Source organism: Euprymna scolopes, chromosome 22, assembly GCF_053919585.1.
Source record: "Euprymna scolopes isolate OS-2025 chromosome 22, ASM5391958v1, whole genome shotgun sequence".
NCBI lineage: Eukaryota > Metazoa > Mollusca > Cephalopoda > Sepiida > Sepiolidae > Euprymna > Euprymna scolopes.
In genome coordinates this window covers 106,279,247-106,306,102 of record NC_136503.1, presented here as the reverse complement: position 1 = coordinate 106,306,102, position 26,856 = coordinate 106,279,247, and positions in this window count along the sequence as shown.

The window sequence follows — 26,856 nt, the reverse complement described above, 5'->3', positions numbered from 1 at the left end:
CGAAAACCAAGTTTCTGGACATTATTCTGGTCTGTAGTGTGGTTTCAAGTGAAGACCACATCATACCGCCTCACATCTTCGAAGTCGTCTTGAGTGTGATGATCCCCTCGTGTAATCAGGCGACCGCTGGAAGATCCTAGTGTGGCAGCAGGACTCGGCGCCGGTCAACAAGTCCAAACAGACGCAGGCTTGGCTTCAGAACGGGTGCTTTGACTTCGCACCTTTCTCTAACATCCCCGTCCTCCCCTGACCTGAACCCGCTTGACTAATTCGCTACTGAAGGAAAAGTGAGTTTTGTAAACAGTAGCCGTGCTCAAGCAAGCACTAATTTTGTGCTTTCTGCTAAGACGTGTGTCAGGTTAGGATTAGTTGCTCTTTGTATATGCTGTTTTTTTGTTTGTTTGTTTTATTACTTGGGAGTCGCCACTTATCAAGGTGTTAAGGCCACTCGAGGATAAGGATTAATAAATGTAAGGTGTTAGTGTAGTAATTCTTAATGGCGTAAATTGGGTGGAATTTGATTATTTATGAGGACGACCTAACAGGAACTCGTTTACATTAGATTTGATAGTTACCATGTTGTATTTAGCCGGAAAGCAATTCAGCGCAAGAGTGTTCCAAAGGCGGGTTGTTCTGGGAAAGAAACTTTGTTCATGGAATCTGCGTTTAGATTTAGATATAGATAGAGAGTAGGGAAAATTATATGCAGTGGTTTTATCTAGTCGAGTGTTTTTTTTTTGTGAAAATTTGGCAAGAAAAGACCAGAGATTGGAGTTCAGACGAGAAATCACCATGAAAATAGCAATAGAGTAGAGACAACCTCGCGACGTCTGTTGTGTGGGAAAGAAATTGCAGGGAACGAAAAGGGGCATCACTTACTAGATTTCGAAGCCGGTTTTGAACCTAAGGCAAGATAGGGCGTGTCGAGCAGCTCCTGTTCAGATGTGGCAGCAGTACTCCCTTGTAGGGTACACCTGGCTCTTAACATTTCTAACTCTTCTCTATATCCGTGTTTTCCTTAGTGACCCTTCCAGAGCCACAACAAATATGCCATTGCCATTGTGCAGAACAACAAATATGCTATTTGCCATTGTGCAGAACACGATCACTCATTTAATTTAGATCAAGCGAACATTATTAAATACATGATAGATAGAGCTAAAAGAAGACTTTTAGAATCAGCACTAATATTAAATACTAATACTCTTACGCAAAGAAAGGGCTTCTACCATTTAGCCCCTAGCATAGGGAAAATAATAATCAAAGAACGAAATATCAAAACATCCTGGCTAACCGTTTTTCCTTAAATATTTCAACAAAATGAATAAGTTTACAGGAGGAGAAAAAAAAATGTACATATTTATTTTAACGCATTTTTAAAAGTGTATATATAGACATCGAACAACCCAACCTTCCCATACGCACGCATATGTTTGTCCTTCCCGACATGGGTAGGATTCAAAAACTGTTCTCTTTTTCGTACGATCTATGACTTTTTCTTTTCTTGCATTTTTACTTCAATATCCTGAAGATGTCCTATGAAATAAGGACGAACCGTGGATTATTTTAATAATTTCATTCGGTTTTTCTATTTTTTCTCAAAACACAACAAATATGTATATTCGATTTTAATGAAATTTAAATTATATGTTTAATGCAGTAATTCAGAGAGCTTTTCAACATTTCATCTTGCTCCATCTAAATTGGTGGAGGGGGAGCAAATCTAAAAAGGAGAGATCAATAAAAACAAAGAAAGTAACACGATGTATTACGAGATTTTGGTGAACCAATAAAAATTTGATATCCAGAGTTATCCCCCTTTAAACACGGTAATTTTGAGGTGAGGTTTCGAAGAGATAAACAAAGAAAAGTAGGATTTGAATGTTTAGACAAAAATTACAAATATAATTTTTTAATTTTAAATTCTTGACTGAACAATTATGGAATGAAGGTTTATTTTTAATTTAATAAAAAAAAATTATTAATATAGGGCAAAAAAAGGTCAACTGAAATGTACAGGTTATTACTTAAGAAAATGTCAACAATAGTTATTAAAAGACACTAAATGGAAAAAAATAAAGAAATAAAGAAAGAAAGAAAGAAAAATAAAAAAAAAATTTCAATTTTATTTTATATATATATACATATATGATTGCAACGTCTTGTCAGACGAGTGCCACTCCCTCAGACATTTAAAATCCATGAGCCCAAATGCCTGAGGGGGTATCTATACAAAGATGATGTTACAGAGTCTTAGCTTTGTACGACAGCTAAGTCTCTCTCTCTCTCTCGGTTCAAAATGTTCAGATCCAGCAACAAGCAAGAGCAAGATAGCCAGCAACAAATTAAACTGCAGACTAGCTTAATGCGGGTAATGGTCTTCCGCTTTATGGTTTTTTAAATCAGAGATTTGCTTCTCCTAGAAAGGTTGCCTTCACCGCGGCTTACGGGAGCCCTCTCCACCCCAATACACAAATATACACGGTGCTAGTTGGCCGTTGACCCAGAAAAAAGAGCTCATTCGCCCTGAGCTTTCTATATATATATATATATATATATATATAGAAAGAGTGAGATGGATAGATAGAGAGGATATATATATATATATATATATATATATATATATATATATATATATATATATATATATATATATATAGTCATCCACATACAGCACTGTTTCGCAGCTCATCGGTGCGGCTAGACAGGCAACTACCTCAAGCCAGGATTGAAACCCAATCGTTTGTACGGCAGTCAAGGCTCCTAACCATTACGCTATTGGCGGCTGCTTGAACGAGTAGTGAGTTTAACGATGTTTTGACATCATCCGAAATACCTCCGCTCGATTTGTTTACACAGAGAGAGAGAGAGAGAGAGAGAGAGAGAGAGAGAGAGAGAGAAAGAAAGATAGAGAGAGAAAGAAAGAGAGAAAGAGATACCACATTTATGGCAATTTTATAAGTTCGAAATCTCGGCAACTATTGGCCAGAATTTAACAAATGAAAGTTCATTTGAAAGCCAATGACCTGAATTGTGTAGTGGGCTATGTGACATTTGCCTGTAAGGTCGCACATTATTGTTTAAACAAGTTGTGGGGGGGATCACTTTTCTATATAAATTTTACGTAAAATGAGAACCCTCTTTATGGCCAACTTTGTTATTAAGTGGGTATTTATTTTACGTTAAATTAATATTAAAAAAGTGATCCCCAACTTTTTAAAACTACAATTTATTCATATTGAAATTACTCGTTTCCTGGGAGTTTTACTGTTGTTTTCGTTTTCAGCACCCTCGAAAACCTATAATACTTGTAATTTTAAAGGATTTTTCGTGTGCAAAAAGATACTGCACTTTTACCAATATTTCAATCATAGTCATTTGTTTTCCTAGTTTTGCATATGAATTACAAAATATCTTATATTTTCCTAAAACCTCTGACCTTGATGGCGGGAAGACTAGAACTTGCTGCTATGGCTTCAAATGATCTGAAATAACAGCAAGAGGAGACTTGATTCCAAATATTTCTCATGTTACTGGCCTGGATGCCATGCGTTGCCCGGGTGTTTGGAGGTGTGTGTTTAGTAAAAAAAGAAAAAGAAAGAAAAAAAAGTAGTAGGAGGAAGGCAAGCTCGAACCCGACCGCGTAGGAGGAAAAGAACATGAAAAAGAAACGTGACGTCTTTGTCGTTGCGTCCATCACCAAACCGAAAGTGGCGAATATTAAATTAAGACAAATTAAGTGAATCGAAAAGAGGGGATGACGTTCAAAAATATCGGCGAAAAAGACGACCCCTTATTATAGAAAAGTGTCCAGTTGAGGGTGAAGAAATTAAGTGTTTTAACCAATTTTTCGATATTTGTCATCTGAAGGGGGAGCTTCAAAACAATACCGATATCGTGAAAATCCATCCCCTCTATCGAAAGTTTTAGGCATACATACATACATATATACATACATACATACAATTAAACAGACAGGTGAGATTTATATAATAGATATCTCCCCTCTTTGCTTTTCATACATAAAGTAAATTTCACAGTGTATAAGGATTATTTGATACTGGAGATCTTCATAATCATACGCTATTTCCAAAAGAGGGGAGATATAACATATAAGAAATATTTGGAATCAAGTCTCCCCTTGCTGTTATTTAAGATCATTTCAAACCATAGCAGCAAGTTTTAGTCTCCCAGAGGTTTTGGGGAAATATATATATATATATATATATATATATATATATATATATATTTATATATGCGAGGAATGAATTATAGTCGCTGTTGGTAAGAGGAGACGAGAACAAGTGATGATTTACAAATCAATAAGTACATATATATATATATATATATATATATATATATATATATATATATATATACATATATTTTTATTATTTTTTATTATTTTTTTATATATACTTATTCAGTTGTATGGTAAAATGTCTTACTTGTATTCATGCGACGTATTCCATTATTAATTTCGGATAAATTTTCCCTTTTCAATATATATATTACTTTTTATTAGGTTTTATATAAGCAGTTATGTGTTGCTACACAGGCATGAGCATGTTTCGGCCAGCTAGTTTTTATAAACTAGAGACCTCTTCAAACGATACAGCTTATATGAAAGCAAAGTATGCAATAAAATTATCAGGCCATCTACGTCACCGAGGGTTTATATCAGTAGGTTCCCTCAAATGTTGTCAAAAATAGGAACAAGGAATAAGAGTTGGTTGTATGTAAAGAAGACTAAATAAATTATGGTCTGTGTTGAGATACAGGATAAATTAGAAAGGATGAGGGGGGGGTTAAAAAGTCCAGATGAAGATAGTGAAAGACTAGGAAAAAAGCAGTATATGTATGCGTGTGTGATGTGCGCCTACACTCACAAGCATACTAGTGCGTATAGGGTCAATTAGCAGGGGAGTGCGAATTTTACAAACTCTTTGGAATATTAATGGGAAAAAGGGTTTCGATTAAAATGCTTTTACTATGATTCTACTTTGCCGCGGTCAGAAAATATACATTTTACGTTCCCTCCTGCCCATTCCCGCGTCTTCACTATAAACCCCACATGGAGCTGTAAAGAGATGGGGAAGAAAATGAAGAGACGTAAGGAAGAAAAGGAGAAAAGAAGAGAAAAAAAATTAAATTAAAAAGAAGAAAGGGGGAAAGGAAAAAGAAGAAAAACGGAAAAAACCGTCATTAATTTATTGGTTGTGATTTAAAAAATGTATTTCTATTTGTTATCCGTCCACTTCACCCACTCTCAATCACATCTACCATCATGGTCTTTATTTTCTCATTTGTTTATTTTTCTATTTATATTTGCTCCTTGTAGCTTTAAAAGTTGTATTAGTAATAATAATGGAAAAACCTCAAAATGTATATCATTACTAAAACTTCCATGCTTAGATATAATTATCTGTCCTAACTATGATAATAATTAAAGATAGAAAGTAATGGAGAATGCATTGGGTTACTACTAATGATGATAATTGATTATATATATATATATATATATATATATATATATATATATATATATATATATATATATATATATATATATATACGTAATTTGAAATTGGTATATTAAGGCAGCATTTTTATTCAAGCAAATAATATTAAATGCAACGGAGACATTTTGGTTTATGATTTTTTTTTTTTAATTTTTCGATTTTCCAAGTAATCTTTTTTGTATCAAAATCAAAAATATTAATAAAAGTTCCATAACTGTTGCTGTCACGAGCGCTTTCGATTCGTCCACGAATCATCATCAGGTGTTGAAGTAAAAGTCTGAAGGAGCGAAAATGCGAATTAAAAGTGAAAACTAAAATATACAGTAAACGGCGATGAGTTAAAATATATAGAGTCGATGAAAAGTCGATTAAAAATATAGGGCGATTAAAAATTCGAGTATTAAATTCAGCAAGTTTGTGGACACTGTGAACAAAGTCCGGCAATATGGACTACGCAAGACATTTTAGAACGTTACTTCTTTTCTCGAATGCAATATCATTTATAGTGGGTTGAAGGGTTCTAGTATATGACGCTTCAAGAATTGTTAATTGTCTAAGATTATTTTCATGTTGTATAATTTTTATGTTGTCAACTAGGACCTTTCTAAGATTGGAGGGGGGGCAGTTATGTTCTTTTATCAAACGTTTATATATAGCACTAGTATTATTTAGATAGTTACTTTTAATGCATCTAAATCCAAGCTTTTATCTTTACATCATCAACGCTCTGATCCCCATCTGGCATCAATTGAAATGAATGTCTCTCGTCTTGGGAGGCCTCATATTTTGACAAGCTTCTGGGCTTGACCTTTACTTCTGATCTGAAATGGAACACGTACATCGAATCTGTTGCCAAGGCCGCTGGAAAAATGGTGGGGTCCTTCTATCGATCCAGTAGATATCTCACTGCTGATGCAATGCTTTATCTATATAAGAGCCAGTTACGTCCAAGGATGGAGTACTGTTGCCACATCTGGGCAGGAGCTGCTAGAAAGGACTTGTCTTGTCTTGATAGAATTCAAAATAGACTTCGTAGTCTCGTAGGAGATGTCCTTTTCTCTTCCCTACTTCTATGCCTCTTTCTCACAGAAGAGATGTTGCGAGTTTGTCTCTGCTTCATCGTTATTTTCATGGCAAGTGCTCGGCTGAGCTTCAATCTATGGTCCCCGTCGCTAAACTTTCACAAGAAACATTTGCCTAGCTAAAAACACTATCAATAATTCTCCCCACTCTTTATCTGTGCCTAAACCAAAATGTAGATTCCATGAACAAAGCTTCTTTCTTAGAAATGCACGCCTCTGGAACTGTCTTCCGTTTTCCTGCTTTCCAGCTGACTATAATATGATTGTCTTCAAGTAAACAAGTTTTTGATGAGCCGTTCCACTTAAGTTAACAAATTTACCGAATTTCAATTACTAACGATTACTATAGTGTCCAATTGACTACTGTGCACTCTTAACAATTATCCTCGAGTGGTCTCTGGACCTTAATATGTTATGATGCCTATGTAAAAAAAATGCGTGGTTATTCGCCGGGACAACGTTGTATATATATATATATATATATACTAGCATTTCGGCCCGGCGTTTCCTGGGTGTTTGGAGGTGTATGCTGAGCAAAAAAAAAATTTTTTTTAACTTTGACCCCTATTATGACACCTTAAAATTATTGTTTTGGGCTCAAATCAAGTTATTAAGTAAAATCCATGTCCAATGAGCATACATCTAAAATTTCAAGGACGTAGACACAAAATTGTAGGAGGAGTTTGGTAGAGTTCTCAAAGGTCAAATCGTTGAACTTTGACCCCTTAACAGCGAAATTTCTGGCCGAAACCCGATCACATCGATTTTCCCAAATCTCAGTACCCTGTATATCAAATTTCAAGTCTGTAGACTAAAAATTGACAGAGTTATTGCGTAGGAAAATGTACACAGACGCACAGACACACAGACACACAGACATGTTCACTTTTATACATATATAGATAAATGTGTGTGTGTGTGTGTGTGTGTGTGTGTGTGTGTGTGTGTGTGTGTGTGTGTGTGTGTCATATAATCATTAGGAGTAGATTCAAATAAATATATTACAAAGTTAGTCTCGAAGTTTATGTTACATAAGGATGCATATTCTTTACTGTTCAAATTTATACCTTGTGGTTGTGAGATGTTAAAACTAGTCCAAGATTAGAGTTAGCGATTTGGAAGTTATGGTTAAAGCGCTTAAATATGGTAGAAAAAACTATTGGTTTTGATTAGAACAAAAGTTAACAATTATAATCTGAGTTTAGGTTAATTTATAATAATAGTGCTTCTTTCAAACTCTTCGGCTTAACATTCACAGGGAATATGAGTTGGAACAAATACATTGAGAGCATTGCCAGGGCCGCTGTAAGGAAAGTGGACTGTCTCTTCCGTGCTAGAAAGTTACTTACGCCTGAATGTAACCTGTACCTCTACAAGGCCATCACTCGCTCATATATGGAGTATTGCTGTCACATTTGGGCTGGTGCATCTGCTACTTATCTTTCGCTACCGGACATAGTTACAAGAGAGTCGCCAACCTGATAGGTTCTGAACTGTCATATAAGCTTCAGCCTCTGTCGCATTGACGAAATGTTTCATCCCTCTGCTTGTTCTACAAGTATTTTAATGGTGAATGCTCTGACATACTATAAGCACTTTTACCCCCTCGACGTAAATAGAGGTACAAATTATCTCTTTTGTGAACCTATGCTTTTTAATTCAATATTTTGTTTTGTTTACCGCACGACAATGTCTTTCGTTTTTAGCACATTTGATTTTAAAACCTGCAAATCTTTTTAACTCATTCCCAAAATAATTCTCTTCCTGCAACACATCCTAACCCTAACCCTAACCCTAACCCTAAGCCCCAAAACTGGTGTGAACACATCCTTAAAAACTAATGACCGCCTAACCTTTTCTTTCTCTAACCTTTCTTTCAGCTAGGGGACACATAGGCATTACACAAATATGCACATATTTACAGACAGATATTGAGTTTTATATAAATTGAGAGGAGCCGAGTTAATCTACCTGCTAAGACAAGAACATCAACTCACAATGAATTACGAAAGATGAAAGAAAGAAAAAAGAATGAAAAGAAAGAAAAATAAGATAACAGATACTTCGAACAGAATATAACTAAAATGTAAATGCGTCAGACACAAAAACAAAGATGGCCGCCAAAGAGATAAGAAAGAGACGGCTGCGAAGACGATTTTGATTCTCGAATTTACCAGTTCAATTTAAAAGCACTATACGTGTATATGTGTTCAATTTAGAAGCACTATACGTGTATACAGTTTTTGTTCTTTTGCAAATTCGTGAAAGGCTTGACTTTGTGTCAAATTCACGCTTCCAAACGCCTTTTGATGAGACAAAAAGAAAAAAAAAAAAATGAAACGAAAAAGATTTTTAAAACACTTTTCTAGCTTAATCCGTGACAAACAGAATGTTCGTTTGCCCGCCTAAATGGATGGAGAATGTCGGGAAGTGTTGAAAGGCAAGAAAAAAAAAACGCGTTTTAAGATTTTCGGTTTCAGCACACAATTGTTCGAGCGAGAATTTATTGAATCTGACGGCTTTTCAAAAAGTCAAAACTTTTATTTCATCTTCTCGTTGTCATCCTTCGAGCGAGAGAGTAACACTCGAGATTTGTTTGGCCGCGAGAATTGAAAATCACGATTCCAGTATTAACTCTTTAGAATTTCTTACGACCAATTCAACTTACGATTGGCCGACTTTACGATCATAGAAAACGCTGTGAGGCTATTTTCTTAATAATATTTATGGTTCATTTCTATATAATTTTATACGGCTGCCATAACGGCTGCATCGATTAGTACCTTCTAAAGAGATGGTGACTGGGGTCCGAGGTTCGAATCGTGCGATTGACAGAACAGTTGTATATAAAAACAATGATGATGATTCTTAGTGAAGATTAGCCTGGGTGCCCGGCCTTGCCCGGATGTTAGGAGGTGTGCGTTGAGCAAAAAAAATAAAAAAGTGGTAGTAGGCAGGCAGGTTCGAACCCGTGGTGCGAAGGCAGAAAAGAAAGTGAAAGAAAATTGCTCTCTTAGCCGATATCTCCATGACGCAAACGGAATGTCGGCGGAAAAAATCGATCCCTCCTTGTACAAAACGGCCGAGTTTAGGGTGAAAAAAATTAGAGTTTTTGGCCGATGTTTCGATATTTGTCATCCGAAACGTCGGGCTTCAAAGTGATATCAATTTTGTTAGGACTCTGTCGGAAGTTTTGGCAAGACATACAAGGATACATAGATACATACATGATGATTGCAACGTCTTGTCAGACGAGTGACACTCCCTCAGACATTTAAAATCCATGAGCCCAAATGCCTGAGAGAGTATCTATACAAAGATGATGTTACAGAGTCTTAGCTTTGTACGACAGCTAAGTCTCTCTCTCGGTTCAAAATGTTGAGATCCAGCAACAAGCAAGAGCAAGATAGCCAGTAACAAATTAAACTGCAGACCAGCTTAATGGGGGTACTGGTCTTCCGCTTTATGGTTTTTTAAATCAGAGATTTGCTTCTCCTAGAAAGGTTGCCTTCACCGCGGCTTACGGGAGCCCTCTCCACCCCAATACACATATACACACACACAAATATACACGGTGCTAGTTGGCCGTTGACCCAGAAAAAGCGTTCATTCGCCCTTTGGAAGGTCTTGTTTTTAATCCTTCAGGGAGACACATGTCGGTCCTTAACCATGAAATTCTTTATTTGGCCAATCAACTTTGGTGTCATGACCTCCTTACTCCTCCCGCGTCTGTCATTATCCCTCACAGACTGATGCTAGATTCACGCAAGATTGTCCAAAAGCAATCTGAAGTATTCCATACGTTGCTGTGACATTGTTTTCTAGCTTAAAACAGAAGTTCATTACATATCGTTCTTCTAACGTGTCAACACGCCTCCATTGCATTTTTTAAATTCACCAGCTTTAGCAATCAAGCTTTAGTAGGGTGTATTCGAGTTCCTGCTGTAGCTGTGCATTTGAACTTGAAATCGTAAAAATTGGTTAGTCATCTCATAACATACTGAATTTTCCAGAGTCTACGACAATCTTAAATGGCTGTACGAAAAAAAGTCTGAGAACTTATTGAAGGCACCTCGTACTAATATATACATTTCATACCATTACGCCACCTTTTACACAACGCTTTAAAATGCTGACGTAACATTAACTCGGCAGGTGAGTCGTCAATATAAAAACAACACTAGCGAATAAATACTGGGAACTCAAAGAAAGCGGACATTCGCCGGTAGTCGAATGGAAAATAATGAAACAAGCTACCACGTGCAGACACTTAGACGACCCATGTAAATTATGCCTCCATGAAAAATTTGCTATCCTGTACTTTAAAGAACCTCAAAATCTATTAAACTGTAGACGAGAAATAGCAAACAACTGTGTTCACAAAACTCACCCTAGGATAGCGATACAAAATAGCTTTAAAACTAACAATAACAATAGAAAACAAACAAATAAATAAATTAAATAAACATGAATATACATAAACGATCACACATATATGTATATATATACATATGTATATGTGTGCGCATGTGTGTGTGTACACATAGGTATATTCATATATATATATATATATATATAAAAAGGAGGGAAAAGATCTACCTTAAACCACTAACCTAGTTCTAAAACAGATCCTTTGTTCGATAAAATGCATGCCCATTGGCTGATAGGAGGGGGCGCGGTGGATACTAGAAAGCTGATTGGCTAACTAGAAATCCTCAACATATATAAAAACAAGAAGCAACCACAAAATTCGCGCATAAGCCTGACGAATCCTACAGTGGATGAAACGCAGAATATTCAGTGTAGCTTAGTCACCATATATATTTTATAAATTACTATATATAAATATATATATATATATATATATATATATATATATATATATATATAGAAGACGACGCTATACAATCTTCTTTTATTTTATAGCTTGCTTCTTTTATGTTTCTGAATTTCTGCGCCCTGGTTAGATAGGATTTTCGGCTTGGGTGGAATCCTTCCGAGATAAATGAAAAGCAAAATATAACTGGAGATGTGGACAGCTTGAAGGATTTGTGTGTGTGTGTGTGTGTGTGTGTGTGTGTGTGTGTGTGTGTGTGTGTGTGTGTGTGTGTGTGTGTGTGTGTGTGTGTGTGTGTCACATCTTCTCCAAACAAGGCATATCGCCACTTGGACGTAAGGGGCTACTATTTGGAATCATGTCTAGGAAAGATTAACAAGATGCTGGTTTATGTTACATTTAAACTTCTGCATATCAGTACAGCCAGTAAAGCAAATAGCAGGAAGGGAATTCCAAAGTCTGTCTGTTCGAGGGGGAAAATATTAGAATAGAAAGCTCTCTGGCATTTAGGGACCTCAACAGTGAAGGGGTGTGATTTTGTTGCTAAGTTGGTTTGTCAGGGATATGTGTGTCGAGAGAGGCACAAGTGCAATGAATTCATCAGAGCCCATTGCATTAAAATACTTGTAAAATAGGCACCGGGATGCAACATTGCGGCGATGGGACAGAGGTTGAAGCCTAGTTGATGAAGTGGGACCTATGAGGCTGAAGACTTTTTTAGACCCTGTCACTAAGAGAGAGAGACTCGTAGTAGATGCACTACCTCAGATGTGGCAACAATACTCCATGTATGAACGAATGGTGGCTTTGTAGAGGTACAGGATACTCTCATCTATGAGTAGTTTTCTAGCACGATAGAGGGAACCCACTTTCCTTGCAGCAGCTTTCGCACTGTCCTCAATGTATTTGTTCAAGTTATATTGCCTATGAATGTTAAGTCGAGGAGTTTGAAGGAAGAATTCTCGGGTAGGGTGTTATCTGTCGGTGGTCGGAGAGTCTTCTTGTCATTGTATTAGCAAAAAATTAAAGACCAAAGAAATGTGGCACTTCTACACTATTGGGACGAAATTTCGGAAATTGTAAAACTGAATTTCGCATGAAAACAATATTGTCTACGTATTCCTCGTATTACTGAGATGATTATATCCAAAAATTATGAAAATCGATAATGTAGAAAATTATTTATTAAAGAAAACAAAAAATAGAATTTGATGAAAACGATCGTAAAACACAGATTTCAAAAGGGAAATAATTTCTCGTTTTGATTTAAACAAGATGGCGGAAATTTTTCACCTGCTAACACGATTAAAGTTGTTTTGCTTAATAATTAAGGTAATTTCGACTGCATAATTTGGAAGCTACCATTGTACTTTATTAGAATTGACAAAAAAATCAGTTAAAACCATTGTTTTTTTTATCTGAAAACTCTATTTATTGACTACAAAATCTCGTCCCAATTCTGTAGAAGCGCCAGAAATGTTTATTAGGTTTCTGAATTTTTGAGATCAGAATTGGTTATTTAGATTGTTAGGATTCTTCAAAATATTGTTCTCATCTTGAGTGTAATTTTCATAACGTATCGGTCGTTGTAACCTCCGATCTTCTTCGGGTGACTCTTTTTGGACTTGGAAATCTTTCTGCCGAACTCGGGAATTTGCACGGAAATTCGAACAGAATCCTTCATTCAATCCACAGGGGTAGTATGCTCTCGTTCCGTCAGCCATGACTGAATAAAAGTTCTAAAGAATTTCGCAATGGTATTTATCCACTAAGTCACGGATCCTTGCGGACCCGTTGTGTGTGGTGGATTACTGGTGTGGCGTAATGGTTAAAGTAGTTGGTAAAATTTGGTTTTAAAGTTACACTCTCCTGGAGGTTGAATGTTCAATCGTCAGTGCGATCGACGCACAAAATACAACTGCGAATTACTCAGAACTTCTACCCAGTCATGACTGACGGAACGAGAGCAAGGTACCCTCGTCCAAACGTCCGTTCAGATTCCCGAGTTCAACAGAAAGATTCCTGGGTCCGACAAGATACACCTGAATACGGTCGAGGGTTACATTGACCGAAATGTTGTGAAAATAACGCTAATAATGAGAACAGTAGTCCGTATAATTCTAATAATAGTAATCGCTTCTTCTAGTATGAACTGAAAAAAGATAATTTATGTGTGTGTGTGTGTGTGTGTGTGTGTGTGTGCGTGTGTGTTGAATGCGTAGGTTTCATTGAAGAATAGATTTTAAAAATACGAAAACAAAAGGATTAGCTTTATATAACATTGTTTTTACTTATCTGTATTCTCCAAGGTGAAAAACGATTAATTACTTTTTTTTTTTTCTGTTTGGCCTTCTTGGAATGTCAGCTTGTCGATCTTGCCTTGCTGTATGGCTTAGAATGTATATCTATCTGTGCATGTGCGTGTATGTGTGTTTTAAATTTTATTCATTTATTTATTTATTTTTGAAGAAAAGATACGAAAATAAAACTAGATTAGATTTGCCTTATTCTTTTGTTTTTTCGTAATCTTCACAACGAAAAAAAGGATTCATTTCTTTATTTTATTTTTTGTCTTCTTCCCTCGAATTCCAGCGCTGCATGATCTTCTTAATTTCAAAATTTTTTTAATCAAATTTTCATGTGAATAAAAAATTTTTGTTAAATACACACTAGCAAGGGGACCTGATGTTGCCCGGGATTGAATGCTGATCAACGAATGTTTCACATTCTCATATTTCTTATTTTCATCGAAATCGATGAAATCGCCCATTTTTCAATCAAATCGATTGACTGCCTGCTCTAGTCGGGGACCCATTGCGGTGCATCGCAAGGAAGCTTCGCATGACTCGTCGCAGTGACGTAGTCCACAATATATTGTAGTCTACATTGGCCTTTCGGGACAAGATCAAAGTGTAGTATCTGTTCCGGCGGATACTGCAAGCTATGACTAGCACAGACCAGCTATGACTAGCAAAGACCATATGTGGGGGTAACCTCACATATCTGACCTTGGTCACTGAAGGGGCAACCCTTCATACCAACAGTTTCTAATCCAGCTCCCATTTCCCACCTCTCGGGAGCTGGTACCCCCTTTCCCTCCCCCTCCCCCCATCTCCACATTAAAAAACGGCCTTGTGCCTAATTTGCTCAGTGGGGAAGCAAATAAATATCATCTGTTCCGACAGATACTGCAAGCAAAGACCATATGTGGGGGCAACCCCACATATAAGACCTTGGTCAATGTAGGGGCAACCCTTCATACCAATTGTCACTATCCAGCTCCCCTACTCCCCGGGGAGTTGGTTCCCATTTCCCCTTCACTCCTCACTTTAAAAATCGGCCTTGTGCCTAATTTGCTCAGTGGGGGAGCAAATAAATACCTCAAGGTGTAGTATCTGTTCTTCAGATGCTGCATTTCAATTTCTTGTTCTCTGTCAGTGGAGGAGAAATCCCTTACGACTGAGACAATTTTTACTTTTGTTCCTTTTCTCCACATTAAAAAACGACCCTGGTGTCTAACTCTGTCCTGTGGGGAGGCATTGTAAATAGGTACATTGGATTATAGAGAACCTACTGTTAATTTTATCAAATTATTTTTTATATATATTGGCTTGAATTAAAGTTAAAAATGGAAAAGTTAATTATCATGGTTCAATTGTGCCCTAAACAGAAACATTCATTTTGAACGCGCCTCTGTTATATCAAAGAACCTACTGTTGATGTTATATCGCTGCTGGGGCGGTGGTAATAGTTTGAATTTAAGTTTAAAATTAAAAAGTCAAGTATCGTGGTGCAATTGCGCTTTAAACATAAACATTTATTTCCAATGCGCCCCTGTAATATAAAAAAAAACTCCTTTTGATTTTATATGCTGGGCCTTTCTGTTTGTGCAGTAATAAAACTTCTCAAATACACTTGTGACGTTAGGCTGTGTAAGGTGTTAACTTTGATCAAAATCGCTTGCTCCTTCTTTCATCGGATTATTTCGATTATGGATTATCGATACTTATCAAACATATTCCAATACAAAACGTATCGAACAGAGAACACTGCCAGGCACATAAAGTACCTACGTGTAAAATTTTATAAAAATCGCCCTAGCTGTTTTCGAGTCCATAGTGAACCAACTCACACACACATAGATTTCCTTATATATAATAGTGTGTGTGTATATATATATTAAGCTACGCTGACGAGAGGTAGTTACCTTCAAACATGCACATACGTAGATTACTGTTTTAAAAATAATAAAAATAAATAAAATATTATATACGTCCAAATAAATTATGGGCGACTTTCTAAATAATAAAAAATGATCTTCGAGGCGAAGCCACTATTTAACCGTATTTATCACTAAAAATACAACAAAAACAAATATATATATATATATATATATATATATATATATATATATATATATATATATATATATAGGTTATTGTTTTCCAGAGGTTAAGTAACGAATAAAGTGTAACGAGGTTAATACAAGAGTGCTCAATACCGAAGTAGAGCAGAGTATACTTCTTATTTGTTTTTACATAAGCAACAATATGTTGCTACACAGTCATGAGCATGTTTCGGTCAGCTAGTTTACAGTAACTAGAGACATTTTCATGCGAAACAGCTTATACAAAAACAAAGTTTGCAATGAAAATATCAGACTTTCCTCATCACAGGGAGTTAATATCAGATTTCGTCTAATGTTGTGAAAAATAAGATTTGGTTGTATATAATAGGGGTTCGGATTTGAGTCTATGTTGAGATATAGTAAATGAATGGGAAAGGATAAGGGATTAAAGGTCAAGATAGAGGTAATGGAAGACTAGAAAGGAAAGTATTCGTATGCGTGTGTGATGGCCACTCTAAATAGTAAACATACTAATGTGTATAGGTTCAAACAGCTACCATCCCTGAAGAGGTATAGAGATAAGAGAGAAAAGCAAAAAGACGCAAGGGAGAAAAGAAGAAAGAAAGGAGGGAAATACGAAGAAGGAAAAGGGGAAACCATAAATAATTGATTCTAAGGCACGTGGCAACATATTACTGCCTATGTAAAGACAAATAAAGAATTTCCCTATATATATATATATATATATATATATATATATATATATATATATATATATATATATATAACTGAACATATTGCAGCATTAATTTTTTTTAATTCAATTTAAATTATATAATCAATTTTTAATGCTGCAATTGCAATATTTTCAGTTATAAATTTATTATATTTTTACTAGAATATATTGTCATTTTCTTTTCCAGTTTCAACAAAAACAGCCTATCCTGCCTTGACAGAGTACAAAATAGACTTCGTGGCTTAGTGGGGGATGCCCTTTTCTCTTCCCCGCAACCTATAACCCACAGAAGAGACGTTGCGAGCCTGTCTTTGTTTTATCGTTATTTCCATGGCAAGTGCTCGTCCAAGCTCCAATCTCTGGTCCTCCCCTCGCCAATCTTTCATGAAGAACACTCGTCTAACTGAAACCACTGTCCATAATTTTCCCTCACTCTTTATCTGTGCCTAAATCAAAACGAAGATTCCATGAACAAAGCTTTTTTCTTAGAAGTGTACGCCTGTGGAACTCTCTTCCGTTTGTCTGTTTCCCACCTAACTACAAATTGGATGTCTTCAAGTCTAACATAAACAAATTCCTGATGAATCGCCCCCTTACGTAAGACACTTTATCAAATCTCCAATACTAACGATTACTATGATACTATCCCATTGATTGCTGTGCACGCAATAACCCTTATCCCCGAGTGGCTTCCGGGCCTTGATAAGTGGTGACCTCCGTGTAAAAAAAACAACTAGTTCTGTACTTTTCCATGTTTAAATCTTAACCATATTACTTTTGATGTTCGTATTTTTCTATTATAATCCATAATTTTTGCAAGATTCCAGTAAATTCACTAGTTCGTTGTTTAAATTGAGTCTCTTTCTTTGCCCTCATAAACATAGCATGCACATATGTAAAACAATGTACGACACTCGTCTGCTTTCATCCTCTCTGTTTCACTCGTTACTTCTCTTTTCGCGACAGCAGTGAATTAGTAGCAACATTAGTCGTGAAGCGACGTGGTTGCTATAGAAACCAGTCATAAAAAAACGTCGCTCACCTCCGTAGGAATTTTTTTCGGTTTTGAACACCAGTAAATTCAGCATAACTTTTGCTTTACTGAACGAAAATTGAATATTTCTTTTTCACAATCTAACTGAGAAAGTGGTCTATAAATTGTAATAATTGTTTGGAATTTGGTCCAAAAATGAGTGAACGGTGACACTTTAAAGCAGTTCTAAATTACTAAAACTGCCACTTAACCATATATTCAAACACTACTGTGTATATATAATGAAATAAAAAAATAGGAGGCATTAGTTTTGGAACAAGTCACAAGTCCTAATTTGCTTGAGTTTGTGTTTATCAGTTATACATCTGCATTTTCTTTTTCATATATATATCCCTCGTTGTGCCAACATTTTTAATCGTTTTTTAAACGTAAATAAATTTAATTAATGTCCCCGTACGTTGGCACATTAAATAAGTTCCCCAATAGAACTCTTTATTTTCGTTACAATATTATTTAGATTGCTATCGATTTACTCCTGAAGAGATGATAGCCGAAAGAGCTCTCGAGAAACTTCCGCCTAGTATTTTATTTAAAACCATATATATATATATATATATATATATATATATATATATATATATATATATATATATATATATGAACAAGAAAATGCAGATGTATAACTGATAAACACAAACTCAAGCAAATTAAGACTTGTGACGTGTTCCAAAACTAATGCCTCCTATTTTTTTATTTCACCCGAATGGATCAGATGGGGGTTGCAAATTGCATTGTTATGATGACTGAACTTATGCATTCATGTCCTGAAAGTTTCATTTCTCGGTTGCACATATTGACGGAGTGAGACTCTAAGAAAGCAACCCCTGTCATGAACGTGCGTCACAAGCAGAGATGCGTCACTGAATTCCTGGCAAAAGTGCATTGAGAATGGTGCTAACTATGTAGAGAAATAAATTCTGGGGCATAAAAGGTCGCTCGTTTTAATGGCACCACTCCTGTCTTCGTAGCTCTTCAACTTTTTTTAGTTATAAAAATAGGAGGCTTTACTTTTAGACTAATATAACTCTTCAACTTTTCAAGTTAAAAGCATTGACGTCCTTACTTTTGGAACACCGTCAATATCTGCAACAGAGATATGAAACTTTCAGGTCATAAATGCATAAGTTCAGTCATCATAACAATGCAATTTGCAATCCCCTCTAACCTGTTAGGGCGGAAAAAAATAAGAGACACTATTTTTTTAACATTCCTCGTATATAATATATTTTGTAATATATACCTACGCGCACATATGTATGTATGTATGTATGTATGTATGTATGTATGTATGTATGTATGTATGTATGTATGTATGTGGTGGTCAAGGTCTGGTGTGGACGTTTGTTAAAAGCATATAGATGTCTTAGCGTCATATTGTGCTTCTCCCGGACAAATCAAGCCCACGTGCACGTCGTGAACACTGCCACGCAGACAGAACTCTCTTGAACGGCGAGTGTCTTGCGCCGTATAACTGGACCTCCACTTCCTTGTGCGCCAAGCTCCTTTTAACCAAAGGCTAAGGGTGAGATAACCCTGACAGAAACCTCTAGAGGAGCTTTGGCGCAGTCAGCTGCGGCATACATGACCCATTGGCGTGTGGAGTATATCTGGTGCCCAGCAACCTAAGCCCCAGTCATAGTTGGGAGGGGGCTCCGTAAGCCGTGGTGAAGGCAACCTCTCTAGGAGAAGGAAAACTGATATAAAACCTGCGGCTGCTGCTGCATTCAATGATGTTGACTTGCTCTTCTTTTTGATTCAATGTGGCAGTTGTTCAGAGAGTGGGATTGTCTCGGTGCAAAGTCTTTCCTCGCTATAAAAAGCTTCAAGCACAGTCATTACTTGGTATGTAATGGAATACACATTTTGCAATCAGTGTGTATCAGTAGACTGGCTGTAGCCTAAAACGACAAACAAACATTCAATAAGAATGCCTGAGTTTGACCGGGCTTAAAAGCCACTTTCGTGCGACTCACCGCTAAGCTGTCTTCGTTCTTTACTTTTCTAACTCTATATTAAGTAATGGCAATATTCTAATACGAGTTTGCTCCCATCATATATGTATGTATGTATGTATGTATGTATGTATGTATGTATCTGTGTATCTGTATGTATATATGGTCGGGTCACCGGCGACTAAACTGGTTCCCCCACTTAACTTGTTTGGTGAGAAGGGTGGCTAGTCTCCCTGAAGGATTAAAAACAAGACCTTCCAAAGGGCGAATGAACTCTTTTTCTGGGTCAACGGCCAACTAGCACCGTGTATATTTGTGTGTGTGTGTGTGTGTGTGTGTGTGTGTGTGTGTGTGTGTGTGTGTGTGTGTGTGTGTGTGTGTGTGTGTGTGTGTGTGTGCGCGTGTGTATTAGGGTGGAGAGGGCTCCCGTAAGCCGTGGTGAAGACAACCTTTCTATGAGAAGCAAATCTCTGATTTAAAAAACCATAAAGCGGAAGACCATTACCCGCATTAAGCGGGTCTGCAGTTTAATTTGTTGCTGGCTATCTTGCTCTTGCTTGTTGCTGGATCTCAACATTTGGAACCGAGAGAGAGACTTAGCTGTCGTACAAAGCTAAGACTCTGCAACATCATAATTGTATAGATACTTCCTCAGGCATTTGGGCTCATGGACTTTAAATGTCTGAGGGAGTGGCACTCGTCTGACAAGACGTTGCAATCATGATGTATGTATGTATGTATGTATGTATGTATGTACGGAACAATCAGGTGAAACATCGGTTCTCGTCAGATCACCAAAGCTAAGCAACGTTGAGCCTGGTTAGTACCAGATGGGTGACAATTTGGGAAAACTAGGCGCTGTATGCGCTTTCCGCTTATCCCGGCATTGTTTCCAGTCGTCCTGAACCTCCACTGGTATTGTATTCAACAATGTCGACTCAGGAGAGGTGTGGTTGGAGATTGCGCAACTCTTGCCACAAAATTTTCACGCGCAGGCACCTTTACAGTGGGTATCCATAGTCTGTCAAGACTGAAGGAAGCCTTTTTTATGTATGTATGTATGTATGTATGTATGTATGTATGTATGCATGTATGTATTGTCTTTTGTTCTGTTTTTAGTCTCCTTAGATTGAAATGACAGATTTTTTTAGAATCGTTGAATTAACAACTCTGTAAGAAGCGGAGGAAACCTTTGTTAAATCCGTCGTTCTTTTTATGAAAGCACGACAAATAGTGTCATGTCCAGACATCCAGTGTCGCTAGAAAGTGGACATCTAACTCACAAGTGGACGCTGATGTGTTTGGCATTGTTTAGGTGGTGAAGAGACCCAGTGGATTGGATAAGCTAAAAAGACGGCCAGAAGTTTGACCGGTGACCATTGCATTCAGACAGAAACGCAGCTGGAGAGCGAGTGTGGACTTGTGGCGTGTCTTGAGCACCTGTTTTGGGAGCAGTTGGTGAATGGGGCAAAAACGAATTTGGGAATGAAATCAAGGAAGGTCGAAGAGGGGTTGTGTATGGTAATTCTGCTGATGAGAGAATAATTAGGACTAGCAGAACCCATGGAAATTCCATGGTGGTTGGAATTTTTATAAATAAAATGAATAAAACAAATAACGACGAATTAAAAACATTTTTTAGCGACTTCTGTTTTGACCTTTTAAAGCTGAAAAGAATTGATTGAAAAATTCAGTGGGTTTTTTTTTTCAATGGAAATTTAACACACAACACATTGTTTTGTTTTTCTAAATAATAATTTTTATGTAAATTATAAACTGTTGTGTTTTAATAGTGAATTTTATCCTGCGTAAGTCTTTTTTTTTCGAATTCTCGACGCCACTGTTGTGTTTAATAGTGGATTTTATCCCGCGTAAGTCTTTTTTTTCGAATTCTCGTCGCCACTGTTGTGTTTAATAGTGGATTTTATCCTGCGTAAGTCTTTTTTTCGAATTCTCGACGCCACTGTTGTGTTTAATAGTGGATTTTATCCCGCATAAGTCTTTTTTCGAATTCCCGTCGCCACTGTTGTGTCTGCACAAATAATTAACAAGAACACGGAAAGTAAAGGTATACAATAATATATTAGGAAGAAAAGTTATATACATATTTACATGTCTTCAGATATACTTCAGTTGGAGATATTCCGGCAGGTGGCGTGTTGCATGTCTTACTGGAGGCGACATAGGCGTCTTGCCTATTTGGCGGTCGTTGCCGAAGTTTCCCGGTATTGGTGATTGATACCTTTATATATCTCACTCACCCGCCTATATTAATTAGTGGGCGTCTCCACAACATAAACCAAAAGATGTCAATTCACTTGCACTTTTTTTTTATTTTAAAAAGAAAATATAATTTAAAAACTTACAGTCTCCTCTCGGCATGACAATGTTTAAATTATAAAATAAAATAGCCAATTTGAAACCGTAAATAGACAGCCATCTTTATTTTGGGGGGGGAGGAGATGAAATACCTTGCCGAAACATCGTGGAACAACAATTAAAAGATGAGGATACTAGTCCGCAATAAATAAATCAATAAATAAAACAATGAAAATTCAACATTGTTTTGTTTTTCTAAATAATAATGTTTATATAAATTATAAAAGAAAAGATGTCAATTCACTTGCACATGTTTTTCATTTTAAAAAGAAACGATAATAAAAAAAATGCAGTTTCCTCTCATCATGACATTTTTTAAATTATAAAATAGCCAATTTGAAACCGTAAACAAACATCCATGTTTTTTTTGTTATTGCTTTACTTTTTTTGTTTTTTGTTTGTTTATTTTTTTTAGAGGAAATAGTTTGCCAAAACATCGTGAAAGAGCAATTAAAAGATGAGGATTATAGTCCGCAATAAATAAATAAAACAAATGGTTCAAATAGTGGAGAACCCCATAGACATTTAGTGACATGTACACACACTCAAACACCACCCCACTACATAACGTGGTCCTGGATATGACCTTAAACTATATCCGATAGTGAGGCCCAGCTTGCGGGCTTTGGAGAGTGTGGAGCCACCCTTTAATTACCATTGCTCCCAAGTCCACTCTGACCTGGAGTGTTAGTACCTGTTAGGGTCACAACTATGGGTTAAATAGAAACCGACTTAAAAAGAAACAAATATACTCTGTTAATTTTATTTTTATTTCGGACTATTAGTCTCATCTTTATTAGTTGTTGTTTTTTGTTTTTTGTTTTTTGTTTTTTTTAATCTTTTTATTGGTTCACAACGTTTCGGCCAACTTCCTCTGGCCTTCGTCAGGTGGTAACCGCGACAGATAGGAACTTCGAATCTCCTAACTGCATTCTCAACCATCACTGCCATCCGTAGTTGTTGTCGTCTCACCACATTTTTTGACCAATTACCTCTGGCACTACGGATGGCAGTGATGGCTGAGAATGCAGTTAGGAGATTCGAAGTTCCTATCCGTCGCGGTTACCACCTGACGAAGGCCAGAGGAAGTTGGCCGAAACGTTGTGAACCAATAAAAAGATTTAAAAAAAAAAAAAAAAAAAAAAAAAACTAATAAAGATGAGACTAATAGTCCGAAATAAAAATAAAATTAACATAAAAATGCTCATCTCAAAATAAAAAATTCCAATTAAGGAATAATATATATAAATATACTCTATTAAAAAAGTGTTCTTTTAAAATCACTGGATTCGGCATTAAATAATCTGAAAAGGGTTGATATGCCGTAAAACAAAAACAAACAAGCTACATGACATATGTCTGCTCACTGTGATGTGAAAAATGCGCTCCCAATTCTGACTACTTTTACAGAGGAACATTATTGAGCAATCCCCTCTTTGTGTGTTCGATTATACTTGTACCAACTTATGCCTGAATATTTTAAAAGGGGGATAACTCATTTTGGTTTAAGAATATACTAAAAAAAAAAGCTGTTGAATGGAAAAGAAAAATATTTAATCCATTGTTTGTATAAGTTTTAAAAATATGCTAGCAAATAAAATACCACATAATGGCCGATGGTTAAGGAAAAATAACACGGACGCGGATATCAGTTCCGATATTATATTTATTGAAATACGTAATACATTGATAAACCGCGTAGCTGAGAGTACTGTCTCTCGCACTCGCTCTGGCTCACTCAGCCATTCACTTTGTGGCCACTACCCTCTCGCTCCGAGTTGGTAACAATGTTCAAAAGGCCGAAAGAGTTTACCGTAGGTAGGTCTCCACAATGTAAATTTTTTTTAATTGTTATATTTACAATTATTTCACCCCAAACAATGCATAGTGACACTTAGATGTGACATTTATTGCGTCGGTTTCTAACAGTATTTTGTTTTGCAATTCTGAATTTTTTAGATGAGATGTGAACGTTTGTGCTATGTTGATTTATCGGACTATTACTCTCATCTTGGGTATTATTAGCACAACGTTTTGGATGCTGCAACCTGCGACCTCTTCGGGTGTTGAAAACATGCTTCTTTTTCTCTGCTAAGGAAAGGAGGTTGGCTCTCTTTCTTTACATCGAGGTCACCACTTATCAAGGCCCGAAGGCCACTCGAGGATAAGGGTTATTTTATCGGGTGTCAATGGGATAATATTGTAGAAATCGTTAATAATGGAAATTTGATAAATTAGATTACTGAAAGGGACGCTTCACCAAGAATTTGTTTATGTTGGACTTGAAGACAATGAAATCGTAGTCAGCTGGGAAACAGGCAAACGGAAGAGAGTTCCACGGGCGTGCGGTTCCAAGAAAGAAACTTTGTTCATGGAATTTATGTTTTGGTTTTGGCACAGATAGAGTGGGGAAAATTATTGACAGTGCTTTCAGCTAGACGAGTGTTTTTCGTGAAAGATTGGCGAGTGGGGACCAGAGATTGGAGTTCAGACGAGCACCTGCCATGGAAATAACGATAAAGCAAAGACAGACTTGCAACGTCTCTTCTGTTGGAAAGAGTTTGCAAGGAAGAGAAAAGGGCATCACCCCACTAAGCTACGAAGTCTATTTTGAACTCTGTCAAGGTAGGATAAGCTGCATTACAAGAATTCGAACCGTGGGTTTGAGGGTTGGTCCATAGATTATAAAGAAGGTTTAATCTTCAGGGGCCATTATTTTTTTTAAAGGCTTTACTATGCTTCAATTTTTCGGGGTTTCTATGTTAAATACATTTTGTTTCGTTTTCATTTTAAGTAATTATGGAAACTTTACACGTTTAGCTATCAATTCGCGGCAATGTTTCTTGTTCTCGCCTAACGCTAGACATTATTTCTTTGTCGGACTAAACATGTAACTCAATCCACTAAAATCTGTTTCTAGATATATAGAGGAGTAACTTATTTTGCCTTTGGTAACATTTATTTATTTCTACCCTTATAAATTTTGGTTTTTAGTGTGTATTGATATCCATATTAAAAACCTTTCTAAGTACCTCAACAAAAGGAGGGCGGACCTGTAAATTCACCCTTGCCTGTTCATCCGTTCGTCTGCCCGCACTTTTCTCAATAACTACGCCTTGGAATTTTTTGAAATTTTGCACAAACATTAAACATGATATGAGTAAAAAAAAGTAAAAGAACAGACTTTCCGGTAAAACTCCGGTTGCCCCCTCCCCATCCCGAGGGGTGCCTTTTGGGTTAAAATGGATAAAATTGACCCTTTTGTGCTTATTTAAAAAATTGATACCTTGGATTTTTATAAAACTTTCTGAAAATTTGTAACTAACTGATTTCTATATAATTTTGTTTGTCTATACTTCGCGATAACTCTTGGGTGTGCCCCAGGGGCCCTTTTAGGGCAATAAAATCACTCCATTTTTGGGACCATTTTACCATATTTGTCCAAAATTTTCTGTGTATGTCTATTTAGCAGTCTTGCATGCTACTGGACTAAAATTTAGATATGTTAAGGCCTTGGGGACTTTTGGGGCTAAATGAGGGTGGGGTAAATGGTGGACAGTTATTTCTGCATGGTGCAGAACTCAAATTTACATATGTTAAGATCTAAAACTGCACAGTTTGCTCATTTTCATCAGGATTTGATGTCCCCCGGGGACTTTTGGGACTAAATGGGGGGGGGAATGCTGAACTTAGTCATTTTTTTATTCCTCGTTAACTGTGCACTCGCGGGGGACCATGCATGCTTCACTTGCTTCGGTTTTCTTATGGAATGAATCATCTTTAGTTAACTATCACGTGTAATTATATTCAGGCATATATTCTACATGATTTATACTTGCGTAATATTTGCGTAAAAAGATTATAGTAAACACAAAATTCTTTACATATATATTTATGTATGCGTATTTATTTTTGTTTAAAAAACTTTTGCCTACCAAACTCCTCTGTAAGTTTTTGTTTTGCAGACATGAAACTTTGTATATAAGGTGTTCGAACCGATGCCAAATTTTATATTTGTGTTTTAGTCCGGGAAAATCGGTACAAAGTGTGAAAATTAAAAAAAAAACATTAAATCTTCCAGGTGAAGGTCGAACGCCGGCATTACGAATATGCATGCATAACGTAGTAGCTGCATGCATAACGTAGTTCATGTTTCAATTTTTAGTCTTGCAGCAAACATAGCCCAGTCATTAACGGAAGAGGCAAAAAAAATCGTGAGTTAAACGTTTTGGTTTCGATTCTCGGTGGTGGCTCACGAGTCATTTTTTTTTTTTTTTTAATATTCTTGGGTTCAGTATAATCTAAAATCTACTATTATCTTCTCAACAAAAATGTAGCATTATTTTTTATCAAGACTAGATACTACTCGAGGACGGATATTAATGAAAAAAAAATGAATGTGAAAAAAAAAGTAGTAGAAAATTTGGAAGTCGATTTTAGACTTTATCGGCGTTGAAGAGGACAAAGCTGTAATCTACGGAGAAGCAGTCCTGTGGCAATGTGTTCCACGGGCACAAACCGTTTGATATTGAAGTTTTGCAACATTGCAAAAGATTTATTGGGACGCGATAATGTGATGAGATTCCTTAAGCTTCGGTATCCGATCACACATAACTGTGAACGCTGCTGACTCCATGCCAGCAAGAAGCTTAATTGGATAATTATCAATTTTCTTCTGCGAATCGATAATATTATTATTTGAAAAGTGATGTAGAGAGCATTTCCTTGTTGGCTAACATCTTCAAAAGACTTCTATTAAGTTATTTGGCCGAAACAGTTTTCAGGGCTAAAAGCAATCGGTCACAGAAACCCAGTTAATCATCAAATGGTTTTAAAATATCATCTCAATTTCATTAGTATAGAACCCCTCCTTTCTCTCTCACTCTCTCTCTCTCTCTCTCTCTCTCTCTCTCTCTCTCTCTCTCTGAATGGTTTAGCGGAAGTTG